Here is a 14,315-nt window from a genome sequence, read left to right as displayed (position 1 = left end):
CACAGCCAGGTAGTCACTTGAGCGACAGGTTTATCCAGGAATGAACTGAGTCTGGATCGATGCCCAGCTGGTTCCTGGTTCCAACTGAAAACAAGGTTGGGTTAACTAACTACTCTAATTCAGGGTTGCTTAGCTGTAGATCCTCGAGAGCTAGTGTCCTGGAAAGTTTAGAAGGATTCCTTTTCCAGCACCTAAATCAAATAGCTGCATTCTCCCATCACTGTGTAAATCAGTCCAACAGGAACCCATGTATCCAGCTATTCATTTGATACAGGTGTGTTGGAGAAGGGATGCATTCACAGTTCATCTAAGTTACAGGGTAGTAGCTCTTGTTCAAGTTGGGCAATTATTAAAACGTTTTTTTCTTTTTTTTTTTTTTAGAAAAGTTGCGTACTGCAGCTTTAAGGATAAGGTAAGAGTCACCGTGTTGTTAGCTTCAGAGGAACTGAGAGTGTTGTAAACATAAGATATAAACATTCTCTAGTAGCATAAATAGATATTTACGCTTTAGACTCTATAATCCAAGCGAATATAAGTAAAGTGAGAAATCCAACTGTGAACATGGCGTTTTTAGAGAATCTGTTGGAATCATTCTGTTGCACTTAATCAAAGTATGTCTATAACTAAACCCATGCTTCTACTACCAACAGAAGCCAGAGGTACTTTAAGTGGCCTGATTACATTATAATAGTTTGCAGCTGGCCCACTCTCTGGTTGAAAGTTCTCATACTACAAACACATGTGTTTCCACTGATAGTCAGTACACACACACACACACATATATATATATATATATATATTTTTTTTTTTTTTACTACACACTAAATATTTCATATTTCAAATAACGTAACCTTTGAATTACTGCTAAACTGAAGAAACTGAGATTTTTCTCAGTATCATTTTCTTATATTTAGTGCAGTAACCTTTCAGATATCATTTTTATCGCCCTGTCAAAATTTCTGTCATAAATTTTTAGACCCTCTTCTTTACTGATTAACACTTCGCCTGAGTGGATTAACATGCAGACTTTTTTCCGACAACTAAATAGATCCCATGTTAATCACACTTCACTGTGTAAATAGCAGTAACAAATGTAAACGAAAGCAGACAAACTCATAACGTCATGCAATGAAGTAAAACTTAACTAAAGTGTGTATAACAAGGAGACTCCCTTTCTGAACTAAAGTCTACTTTTGTGTCATTTCAGTTCAGTTTCATCATGTTTGACAATCTGAACACTCAGGCTTTTCTTTATGTCTAAAAAAAAGGACTTAATTCTATTTTGTCAAACTGTCTGCAAGTTTTATTTAGTGGCATGGAATAAGTCTGATAATGTACTGAAAGGATAATAACTTTAACATAATTTGTTGAAGAAAAAAATATATAATTTAAAAGACTCCCAGTCAATTGATTAATTGGGAAAAAAAATATAATAACTTGGAGCCTTATTTTAACGACATTCCCTCTATCCTACTACGAGCTAAGCTGCCTTTCTAAACCTCAAGGACATTTTTCCTTTTGGACACGAGTGTGTGCATGTTGAGAACAAATGAACATCTTGTTATACTAACAGAGGGTATAGGTAAAATGCTGAAAGAGCAAGGCTGCACATCTGGAGCAGAGAATAGCAGAACACGTGCTTAACCTGAGCCGTCTGCGCTCCTCTTTCTCTCTGCTCCGTGTACTGTACCCTGAGACGTGCCTCCTGCATGCTTCACTGGCTCTCTGAGGCCTCACTGACCATCTGCTGCAGGGATATGCTGCAACTTAGGAAAGAGGACTGCTTATTGTACCTCTCAGAGAGTTACTGCATAATCCTCGCCGATTTTTTCTAAATCTTCAAAGTTTTCAGGAGTAACTTTACATGTAAGCAGCACGACTGGGGGTTCAGCGGCTGCTGCTACATTCACTATATTGATTACCACTGGAAAATCTGAAAGTAACAGATTTTTTTTTTTTTTTAAGTAAAAAAAGAGGCTGTGGCTACCGCAACAGCCTCTTTTAAGAAGCATCATTTTCTTAGTTATGTCCTAAATAAACAACTGCTTGCTCAAGAAAAGCAGATTTACTAGAAAATTCTTCCATTAATTATTTAGTTACTAGCTTTTGAGCAAAATGTTTAGAGCATATGCTTTAAAGTGAAATAAATACATAGATGAACAACACTTTCATCTGCAACCTTAGTTAATTATTATTTTCCATATTAATTTTTTAATAAATATTAATTCCAAAAATGATGCACATCTCCTATTCCTTTGAAGTCATTCCTGATAGTTACTTACTGGAAAGGTACAATTAATCTAGAAAGTTTTAATAATACAACTGATTTGATTTTTATAAACAAATGGGATTATTGGGTTTAAGGTCATTAAAGTCAACTATAGCGGCTGGAATCTGTAACACCATAATATGTTTTTAAGCACCTTTTTGAGGCTTTTCTGGTTAAAAAAAAACCCTGACAGTTGGCTCAACTACCTTTTTTTCCCCTTTTTGCCCAGAGTGGATCCGTGTGTTATTCAGATGTTAAATTGTATGTGGAGTGGGGAACGCCAGTACAAATCATTTTCATTAGGTCCTGACCCCATCTTTGACTTTTTCACGAGCCTCTCTAAAAAGTCACAGTCGGTCAAATTAAATTCACTTGGACAAGCAGAGAAAAGGAGCACTTAATGAAAGCATGACACATAACGTCAGAGGACAAAACCAATCTGACCATTTCTCAGCATATGGTAGTTCGTGGAGAATTGGACCCGCTCTGAAAACATTTGCTGTACATTGTTCTTGAGACAGTGTTGCCTTACACTGCACATCTTTTAAAGTGAACTGGACTGTAACTGAGTGGCTCTAGATTTTTACTACTTTCACGCACTAAAAACCAAATGTTATGTTGCCTGAGGTATAAACAGATGAGTGCTGTACATAACACCCTGTTTGCATTACATTTTTGCTCTGCCTGCTCCGCTTAAGGAGAAAACCTCAGCATCTACCACTGGGAAACATAGACAGAGCTGATATCATGCCAAGCATGCCCCACCATTTATAACAGTCTGTCTGGGTATGCTTAAATCCATTGATACGTTTGCCTGTTGCCTGGCAACACAAACCATGTTTGTTTGGACTTTTAAAGCCATGGTTGGTGCTCCTTAATGGCTTAGAAAGCTTAAAGCTGCAGCAACCCATCCATTAAATACCACAGGAACAATACAATAACTGGAAAATAATTACTGTAGAGGTCACAGCATTAACTCAGCCTGTAAAACAGAATAGAATATATCTTCTGCGAACATTAAAACACTGGAGGCTAAGCAGAAAAAAAGGGGCTTTCGTCCACTGGAGAATGAATAAGGTCAGTGATTATTTTAGCATCTGCCCATTTAATTTGAAGAGCTCTTATGCACAAATGGAACCTTTGACCCGTCAGTGATTATTAACATCTGCAAGTTTTATTGCAGGATCACTATTTTCCTACATCTACCATTCATTCTTGGTTGTATTTTATCGTAATATTTGCAGTAAGAACAGTTTTTTTCTCTCTGCTTTACCAGAAAGGGTTTCAAAAAGAGGAATGTTTATTGAAAAGATGTTTTATTGCATTATAGAGTCATGATATCAACAAAGCTCTGTAGTTTCAAAATATTTCTCTTCTTTAGATCAAATTAAAATATGAAACACTGTGATTTTGAAAATTATACCTCCGGTATTATTTGGTTTAAAGTTAACAGTAACCCACTGGTAACAATTATCCAGCTGCTCCTCTGTTTTAATCCCACAGAAAAAGTAACGTGAAACCAATAAACAGCGGGGCTCCGGGGCTGCACGACATGCAACACCTAACACCAGTAATTTACAGATTTACTGTTAAATAAAATACAGGACACACTAATATAACTCAACTATAATGGCTAACGCTGCTGTCACCTTGTTTTCTAGTGATGGGAAGTCTGGTTCTCTGGTCTCTTTGACTCCCAAATAGCTCTTTATTTACCATCACTCTAAATGTTGTATTTTTGCTTTTTCAAGTTTGTGTTGGTAAATAGTGTAATCATTCCCATTTTGATTGTTTTTCATACCTACACCCAACTAACTCTCCAAAAATTAAATTTCAATGATCAGAGTGCTCCCAGTAGTTGGTTATTAACTGAATCATTCAGAAATAGGTCATTTCTTAGCTTCAAGCCTCTCACATGCTGAGGTGAGTTCAGTTCCTGAAAAGTGTAGCAAGTGTTTAACTGATTTCTAAATCAATGTAAGTCAAATGTGAAGAAAGGACATATTATAATTTCTATATATTCATGACATATTTGTATGTTATTAAAAAATGACTCAGATATGCAATAGCACTATAGTTGCACTTGTAAGTTGTAAATTTACAGTAACTTGATGTAAATGAATTTTTCTCTTAAATGTGAAAAGAAAAAAGTTGAAGGTAACACGCCCTACATTGCCTCAATATTAATTTACTTCTGCTAAAACAGTCATTTTACTGTTCAATAGCTAAATCTGTAAGACTCTGCCATACTCAGTGACCTCCCTATAGTTGTACTCAACCTGAGTTGATTTGGAAGTAACTTTAGTCGCAGTGTACAAAAGTGCTAACATAAACAGTAGCTCTCAGCAGGTAGGTAAGACACAGACACCTATTGAACCTTTTGGTCTCCTGAGCTTCCACAGTTGTGTACAGGTACCAAGATTTGCAGAGTATGTGTCAGTGTGTGTGTACGTGTGTGTGTGTGTGTGTGTCACACTGTTGCAAGCCACCAGCCTATTTGTGCACCTGTTTGAGACCAGAGCCATGAAACTAAATCCCACATGGCGTTTTGAGAGTGGAACAATAGTAGACCTGTGACCCTGAGCAAAACAAAAGGAAGGCCTCGACAGTCACATCAGCGCACAGAAAACTCGTTTTATCCAGATTGCAACCTGATTTCCAAGAAATCACATTCATATGCAACTGTTTTGCATTAGTAATTCTCTTACCACCAGACATTCTGAAACTTGATCCTTATGCAAAGTAGTTGCAAATGAATGTACTGTAATTTGTAGGAGGGCATGCATGTGGAAACATACAAGTGTAATGATTTCTCATTTTTATGTTCATATTTACTGAGCAGTGATACCAACAGAGCCATTCCTGATATGACTTTAGGTAATTTATTTACAATATTTAATAAGGAAAACCTTTTTTAAAGTTTGCACATTTTTAAATGCATTCAAAACAAAAAATCTAAAAAACAAACAAAATCTTCCTATATAAAGATACCATGATTAGGAACTCCTGATCTCACAGACACTCTGAATATATGAACAGATATATTCACATAAGCAGCACATTTAAGTATAACCGTTTTACTTTGACTGCTTGCCGTTTCCGGCATGGCCCTTTCACTATTGAGGGGAACAAGATTGAATTTTGTCTTTTTCTCAGGAGCAGGACTGAATAAAGATTTGCGGTGCTTGAGGTTATACAGTGGTGTGCAGCGGCGCTGAATGATGCCCCATAATGGCACTTAAAACAAAAACTTGCATCATTAATCATCCCTTCCTTTCATCCCAGTGACACGTGAGACAAGGAAATCTATGTCTATCTGTGCACAGACAATAAATATAAGTGCTTCCCAGATTAGTCCCAGAAGAACAGAATGGATACTCTTTAGGAGCACATTTTCCAGTCATCACTCAATTGACTAAAATGAGCCAATTATTTTTTTTTATACAACAGCATGCCAATTAGAGAAATGACTGCTTGGCTCTATTCATGATATTGCAATGTGGCTTGTTTAAAGTGCTGCCAGACAACATCTTTTCTAGTCCAAAGCCATTTAAACAAGATTTTGAGAGTGGCTGCATGGTCTGTTATTGTTTGTCACCTGTGGGCCAAAAGGGACAGCTTAAGACTATTATTGCACAAAAAGAAAGCCAAATTCCCACCACAAATAAAAAAATAAATTAAAAAAAAGCATTTAGCCTGAATTACAGTCGACCGTTGTTTCTTATATGTGATGTATATAATGGTTGAATCAAAGGAAAATACATTCACATACAGTACAGTATTGTACAAAAGCAGCTCCATTTTGCAATAAAAAAATCCACTAAATACACATATTGAATTAGTCGTCGTGAAGTATTGTGCGCCATCTGCACAATACTTGCAGATAGTGCATTGCGATTCTGTTCAAATCGCAACAGAATTGCTAACCACAATGCAAACAGACCAGGAGATACAGATTTTATGGTCACCACTACTGTTAACCTCATGTACACTGTTGCACTCTTGGCTCTGCAAGGTGTCACAAAAAGTCTTCAACTGGTCAAGATCTGGAGCGACAATGAAGATGAAAACAACTGAGCAAAATTAAGCTTAGAGCAGCAGGTCAGTTTTAAATAGCAACTGTGATCAGCTGACATTAAGTGTTGGTTGGACTGTAATAGGACTGTTGAAAGATGTGTAGTAGATGGCGTGAACAAATATTGGATGGCTGACATCAATGTACAAAAAAGATTATATTCAAATAGAAAATGTATAGGTTAAATAACAGCTATTAAGACTTGTAAAAATGGTCTAAAACCTTGGGTATTCTTTCACGAGCCACATGTCTCAAGAGAATTTGGACGTGAATAACATTTCTGACTTATAGAGCACAACATTACTAGTTAGTCTCTATTTTAAACAGTGACTGCAACTGCAGATCAAATATATCTATTAAAAACATGCTATCTGGAGCAAAAGATGTACTCTTGCATTTTAGTTTGATCAAAAAGCTCTGAGATTAACTGGAACATGTCTAATTCAAGAGGTCCTTCTCTACAAATCAACCAAAGAGTGTTGGGCTTTGAGCCAGGCAGCAAAAAACAAAACAAATATCCCTATCCATCTCCCAAAAAGGGCTGTGCTAGTTTTGAGGCACTTCTCAGAATGCATGCAATAAGACATTAGTGGTTTGTTATAGTATTTTTTGATAACTACACACTCAGTGTTTTTTTTTTTTTTCCTTTCTTTTTTTAAAGGCGGATGGTTTAATAAGTGGCACTGGACACACCTGGGCCTGAGGTGCTTCTGCCCATATATAGAGCTGTTTGTGCCTGACACCATAAATCCTCTGGCGGAGAGCAGAGTTCACTCTGACGTCTTCCAGCCGTTTGGTATTCCAGAAGCATTAATTTCCCAATACCTTTGTATTATTTACATTGTTGATACCTAAACTATCAACATATTTTTGGCTAACTTCATAAATATAGATTTGCATTTTAGTCATCATCTTGTATTGTCTTCTTTAATTGTCCAGACAAAACAGTCTACATAGATATTACACAAAACAAATACATTGGCCTAAATTGTGTCAACTAGGATTCTTTGCACATCATATGTCGAAAAGATACACTGACTTGTGTGAGATTGTGACATTAGATTAGTATGAGCTCACTGAGCAGCACACTCTGCAACATGAGTAGATATATGCAAATAAACATAAGCAAATAAGGGAACATATTCACCAACCCACCAAACTGGTTGTTGCTAGCATAACTCATTTAAAATATACTGTACATTTTGTACAATAATGTTTGTTAACACAATATTTACATAATATAGATATCTACCGCATTAGCTAACAAATCTTTATATATAAACTTACATGTCATCTATCTCAATAAATTAGAACTTAGAAGGTTATTTGTCTTAGGGTCGCAGCTATCCCTGATTCCCGTGCCCTTTTTTTTTCCTACCACACTTTTTCCTTTCAAACAACTTTCCAATAATATGAGTGGATTCAGCACTCTGCAAACAATCAGCTTCTTTAACAATAACCTTTTGTGACCTAACATTCCTGCGGAGGGTGCTTATGAGTGTGTGGTGAGCAACAGTTTCATGAAATGTTCTTGTTTTCAGGGAAACTAAATGTTGTGTTTTCTGCAATTGTAAAACCTAGTAAAACTTAACATTCACTCTTTATATGGTTATGCGCATTTAGATTTTACATTTGAATGGAGGAAAGTACGTTATTAAAGGTAATCCGTCTCATCAAGACACGTCTGCATGTAAAGACAGAGTGAAGCTCACCATCTTATAGATGTACACTATATCATCACTCCGTGGTTAGAAACTGAAAATGTTGTTTATCTTTCCAAAAGACTGTATAAAATTGCATGTGTTTCTCAGCAGTAAACAGAGACAGCTCATTCATTCTCACCCTGAAGAGAAACTGCCAGGGCTCGAGGCTACAGCTGTATTCTCGGGGTATTTTCAACAACATTCAAGGAGCTTCATTTGAACCTGCACCTCATAACAGTGCGATAAACAGTCTGCACGTCTCTGCTTTTCAAATAAATTATGTGATTTCTACTCATATACAGGAACAGATATTTGTCAATATAAAACTCCCTCATAAATAGAAACACAATTTATGATTATTAAATAAAGGAAGCACTTGTTTGTGTTCAGAAAATACAGTAAGATAATTTAATTCACTCACTGCTTCGCAAACAGAAAACATGTGTTGGGCTTAATTGGAAGGAAAGGTCTGTTACACCAACCCAAACACAAAATACCAACTGTGTATTTTGTGGTCAAAAGAAACGAGAACGACAACCATTTGAACAATGCTTCTGGCTAATGATCTCTGTGAAGAATGGGATTCAAATGTTGGAATCACTGCAAGCGTCGAGCGCAGGGCAAACAAAAGGATGAAAGGTTTTCCATGCAAGACCTGGAACTGATGCCATGTTAGAAACCATCTGTCTCATACTTGTCCCGGCTGTCATATCTGATTCTATTCCTGTGTAACGCAACACAACTGGGGCACTCTGCTGCATTCTGTCCCCGGATGACCAGTAAGAAACACTCTGTAAACCATTTAAGAGAAATGGTAAGAGAAGACACCTGTTATCTTTGAACATATCATTTTTGTGGATTTAAATGTTTTCTTAACTTGATATCCTGCAGTTACGTCCATCATAGCTATTGAGAGATTAAAAGTGTTCTGCGTCAGCTAGTGTGACTGTACAATATTGTCTTTATTTACACTGACAACAGAAAGCAGATTAAATTAAAACCAACTTTACTTTGAAACCAGAATTTCTGAATTACATGTCAGAAAAATTAGCAGAAACACAACCTAAAGTCAGAACATTGAAATCTACATTTCTCACCAACAATTACTTCAAACTCCAAAATAATGGGATTGTTCTAAAGTGCAGTGCAGTGGCCTGTTTTGCTGAGAGTAGTAATAGCACCATTGTCACTAACAAGTGTTAAATCCCACTAGTTTTACCAACATAAACAACCACCATGGTTAAGCAAGAAGAATTATCCTCTGAGTTAAAGAACAGGTGACACATAAATTGTAGTTATGCCATTTACAGAGGCACCTCAACTATTTTCTTTGCCCTCGGTAACAAATTTTTATTTTTATATGCATTGTGGATTTTCTTTTTCTTCAGAAAAACACAAATGTATGTTGCACCATTTTGTTACATTAGCCCAGACATTGACATTAGAGCACTTAAATGAAATTATTTTTTACATAGCAGCTGCAGTTTTACTTTATCTTTGATGCATAAAAATGATAGGGTTTTTTTTAAGTGGTTGCATCTTGTAAGCTATATAGCCAGAAGTCACAACATCCTACACACTAGACCTTTAAACTGGTCTTTAAGCTTGTTTTGGTTCAAAAACCCACATAATTTCTCTTTCGGTTCATTCCCATGGTCGAGAAATGCCAGGAGTTGTTTTTCTGTGCAGAGAAAGGCTCTGCCTGAGTAGCAGATGAACACGGTGGAAAAATGTGGAGCTGATGAAGCAGACTCGAGAGATTCCCCTTAGGAGATGATGGAAAGAAAAACAGAGCTAAAATGTACAGGTGGGTAAATATTCAACTTACTACCAACAAAAAAGAAACATCCAGAGAAACTCAAGTTAGCTTTGCAACAAAGTGTGATAACTCAATCTGTTATCCATTTAAAGTTTGTTTGGAATTTTCAGAGTAAAGGTTGCATGTTGTAACATAATTTGACTGTTTCAATGTGCAACCGACTGTACATCTGTGTTTAATTATTGATCCCTCAAGTTCAATATGAGCCAGACATGCATATTGTAGTGATCAACATGTCTGTTACATAAATCATCAGAACAGGTTGAAAACGCCAAACAGTACACCACACCATATATATATATATGTATATAAAAGATTAGGAAACATATGTTTTAGTTGTGAAATTATCCTCTTGACATTCAGATGCCTCTTTGTGCGGGAGTACACCATGAAATCCTAATAATACACACTGAAGTGTGTTGCTGTAATTATAAAAAAGTTTAAGTAGTATGAATACTTTTGTGACGGACTACTAATCATCCCAAAAGGCAAATGTATAACTTAAAGAAAAAGCTTTCAGCTGATTTATGTTAAGAAACACTTGTCTGACTACGACCCAGCCAAGCATGATCAGCTTACCCACTGAAAAACCCACTGAGCTCTAATTTAGGCAAGGTAGGCTGAGTAATTAGGTTATAATTGGCTTGCTTACAGTTAAATTACTTCTTTTGGCACATGTCTCTTCCTTATAGCTTCTATTAGACTGTAATTAGTTCTGAACTTATTCACTGCAAAACAAAATGTCTTCATACATTTACATGCCCCGCTCACGTAACAGATGTCGAGTGTGTTGCATGAGCTACATGATAAGAAATCAGAATACGACAGACGTTTATCTGCCACAATCTGTTTACCTTGCCGTCTCAACGGCCGTTATTACTGAAGCCAAACAAGATGAGGTTGCTTACATGACTGAGCTGCCTACCCTGGAGACAAAGCACCATTGGTGATTCAGAGTCCACTGCTTTTTCTATTTTTTTTTTTTTTTCCTGGATTCTTGAGGGTCTGGTCTGTGTAAGAGTACGTCAACAATTGTGGCACAAAAATGTCAAAAAACAAAAATTCAGTGACTCATCGTAGTGCTTCAAAAATGAGAACAAAATATGTCTGAACACATAATGTAACTATACACCAGCTCAGTGAATGATTATGACACATAGTGGAAATCGCCAAGATGTAACTTGCTAAAGACCAGCTTGAAACTCCACTTTCTTGAGTAAGGATTTCACTAAGTTCATCTATCTATCCCCAAAGTACTATTTGCTGTCTTGCTTTCATGTTTACAACAGTGACAATTTAATCAAAGGGAAAAAAATGTCTCCCTAAACAAGGCCTTTAACTTTTTGAGGTACACAACGGTCTCATTAGCGCTCATGAATTCTCATTTTTGTGCTGAACTTCTGGTTGACCTGGTTCACCACAAATCCAGTACCATATCTCTGTGCTGCATATCAGCAGGCTCACAGCAACAATAAAGTATTGTCTTGGAGCCAAATTGCTCATTAGCAGTGAAATCATAAATATTTCCCTGCAGAAAAAAAACCTTTAAAATCATATGAGATTGCTGCTAAAAAATGTTTTTGTTTTATTTTGGGGTTTTTTATGGATCAGTTTATAACATAATATGGTACTGGCCTTGGAAGAAGTGGTGGCAGTTTTTCTTCATGCAGATTTCAACACGGCAACACACAGTGATGATTGGCTGTCTGAAGCCTTTAGCCTGCCTCCCTCCTGTGAAAAGGCTATTGGACCAGCTGTGGGACATCGGACCAATCACGCTGCTGATTAGACACCTGCACTTTCAAAATGCTCTGAGGAAGATTCATTTATCGGGCAGTTTTGTACCGAATGTGTTGGTTTCCCCTTGATGCTCCTGAGAGTGTGTTACTGAACCGTATTTTAACTTTGTGCTTTGTCAAAACCTTGGTTGTCTTAAACCTGGCAGGCTACGTTTGACATTTTTTCCATTTGAATCATGGAATGACAAATATGTCAGTGCTTCTAATCTGTGTATTTTTGTTTGATTTGTAGCTTAGCTAGGTGAGATTATTTTAATTTTCTTATTTTGGTTAGACTACCACCCTTTACTTTGAAAAATTTGGTTTTGTTTACTGGTTTGACTTACACCTCCTGTCCTAATTAAACTGCAGAAGCAACCAATGAATAGGTTTTATTAGAAGCTTGTAACACCAAAAATCTAATTACATTTCATTTATTAAATGACATGCGATCCATTGGGCTACTGCTAGTAACATCAACATCAATACGAAGCAAATTCTTTCCATGCATTCTGCATTTTAATAAAGAGTGTGTGAAACATCACCATTTACTCAACACATCAGGGGTTTTAAGGGAAGTACTAACTTTATAAAAGTTGTTTGGATTTAGTTGAACAAAGTAATGTGTTTGAAGGAGAAACATCAACAAGTCACTACAGCCAAGCTTGGTCTGTTTGATTTGGTTAGCTAGCTCTTGCTCTGATAACATTTGTTTTAAAAACAGGTGTGACTGTGTGCGTATAGGGGAGGAGAGATGAAGAACTAAGATAAGTTTTATAAAAAAGGAAAATTAAGGTGTGTCTTTTGTACTTTCACCTTATTTTGCCTCCTGTCCTGATCTACAGGTTGGATTTTGTTTTATCTGGGCAGCCACGGGTCCCTGTCCTTGTCTCTTATCACGAAACAGTTTCTATTTTCCAAATTTAACAGGCATAGTGCACCTGGAGCTCACTAAAAACACATTTCTCATTCGGTCGGCACCGCCTGAGACAGTCGCCCGTGAGATAGCACCTCTGAAAATTCTAATACAAACAACATTCTCTTATGTGCATGCAATTTCAGAACTGGGTTACTAGAAGGTCTGAGATAAGTAAACACTAAAATGTTTTTTTTTTTTAAATGATCACACTGTGGTCATGGTCATAGGCAAAGTCTATGAACCGTCTAAGTAGTTTGCCATTCATCACTAATGCTTTCAATCACAGAGTGCAGCTGAAAACAATCCCCTCTGTGAAGAGTCTTGGGTAAGTGGATGCATTGTTGATTACCTGTAGCCACTCGTAAGACAAAGGCACAGCTGTTTACTCTTGCTTCTGTCTGTGGAGAGATTATTCTCTTCCCGGAATAAAGAGATGGGTGATCAAAATGAATAGAAAATGCACAGAGTTAGAGAATAGCTCACACAGCCCATAAAAATGCCATTCTAAACGTTTGACAGGAAATGCCCTATTTAGCCGCAACAATTTCTGTTTAAAAAACAAACAAACAAAAAAAAAACAGGTCATTTATTTAATTTTCCAATATCTTTATTTTGTTTTGTTTTTTGTTTTTTTTTGCTAAAACTAAAAGCATTAAAAAAGTTCAGGGTAAAGAATTCACTTCTCCCTCCCCCCAAAATCCTTCTGTATAGAAATGTTCTTCATGATCCCTTAGCTTGAGATTCATTTTCCCCTCAGCATTCAAACACAAGTAACCGCCCTCTCCGGGGAATTGATGTTTATCCTTGGATCTCAAATTCCACCCTTCCCAAATGTGGTATGACTGACCTGGAAGAGTACAGATGCCTTCTTTATTCTGCAGCTCCAATCTCTTAGGACGGGGCAGAAGCAGCTGAAGAGATGGGGAGGAGCTGTTTTTTTTTTTTGTTAGGTTTTTTTTTTCCATTTCCTTCTCTTCATTGGGAGCTGATGGAGTTACTGTTTGAATTTTAATGTGTCCAAATTCTTCACCATATTGTAGAGTAAATACAGTTTATTAAGTCCATTGCATCTTCCTAATTTAGTAGATGGTTTCCTCAAATTTGTAATGCACCTGGATGAATGCAAAGTTTTTGCATACGTGTCAGTATGGCCTCCTGATTAATATTCCTGAGTTAGAATAAAGTAAAAACCACTGTAGAAGTGAATGGGAGTATAAACTTCTCTGTCATTGACTGTGGGTGTCCAGGCTTTGGAGAGAAATGTGTCACCGTGCTTTTGGAAAAAGACAAAGATCCCCCTCAGGGAAGGGAACAAAAGGGCAGGTGCAACTTCCTTCTCTCATTCACTGCTATGTAAAACTGACACTGCCAGCTACAAATATATGAGCTGTAATGCATGCAGCAGGGTGCAAGCTTGTGTTACATCAGTTCACTTAAGTCAAAGCTAGATTGCAGGCCTCTTCAAGTGAACACTGATTGTACCATCTATAACCAAGAGCACACAAAGTGTAAAAGATGTACATAAAAAATCTGTGGTGGCATGAAGAATTAAATGCTGTATATTGACATTGGTTGAGTCATTCAGAGATGGATGATGATGCCGTGTTAATCTAACTACAGATGTAATTGTGTGTGCAACTTTAAGTTTTCAACATGCGTCTTACCAGTGTACAGAACATTTTCCCCAAACTTTGAACATCATTTTGTCATGTTTGAGGATGATTTCATGGCCCACATGCAAGAATGAAACAA

Source organism: Poecilia mexicana, unplaced genomic scaffold, assembly GCF_051168715.1.
Source record: "Poecilia mexicana isolate PSO_F unplaced genomic scaffold, ASM5116871v1 scaffold_3, whole genome shotgun sequence".
Lineage (NCBI taxonomy): Eukaryota > Metazoa > Chordata > Actinopteri > Cyprinodontiformes > Poeciliidae > Poecilia > Poecilia mexicana.
The sequence above is the reverse complement of the archived record's forward strand: the minus strand, read 5'-3'. Positions refer to the sequence as shown.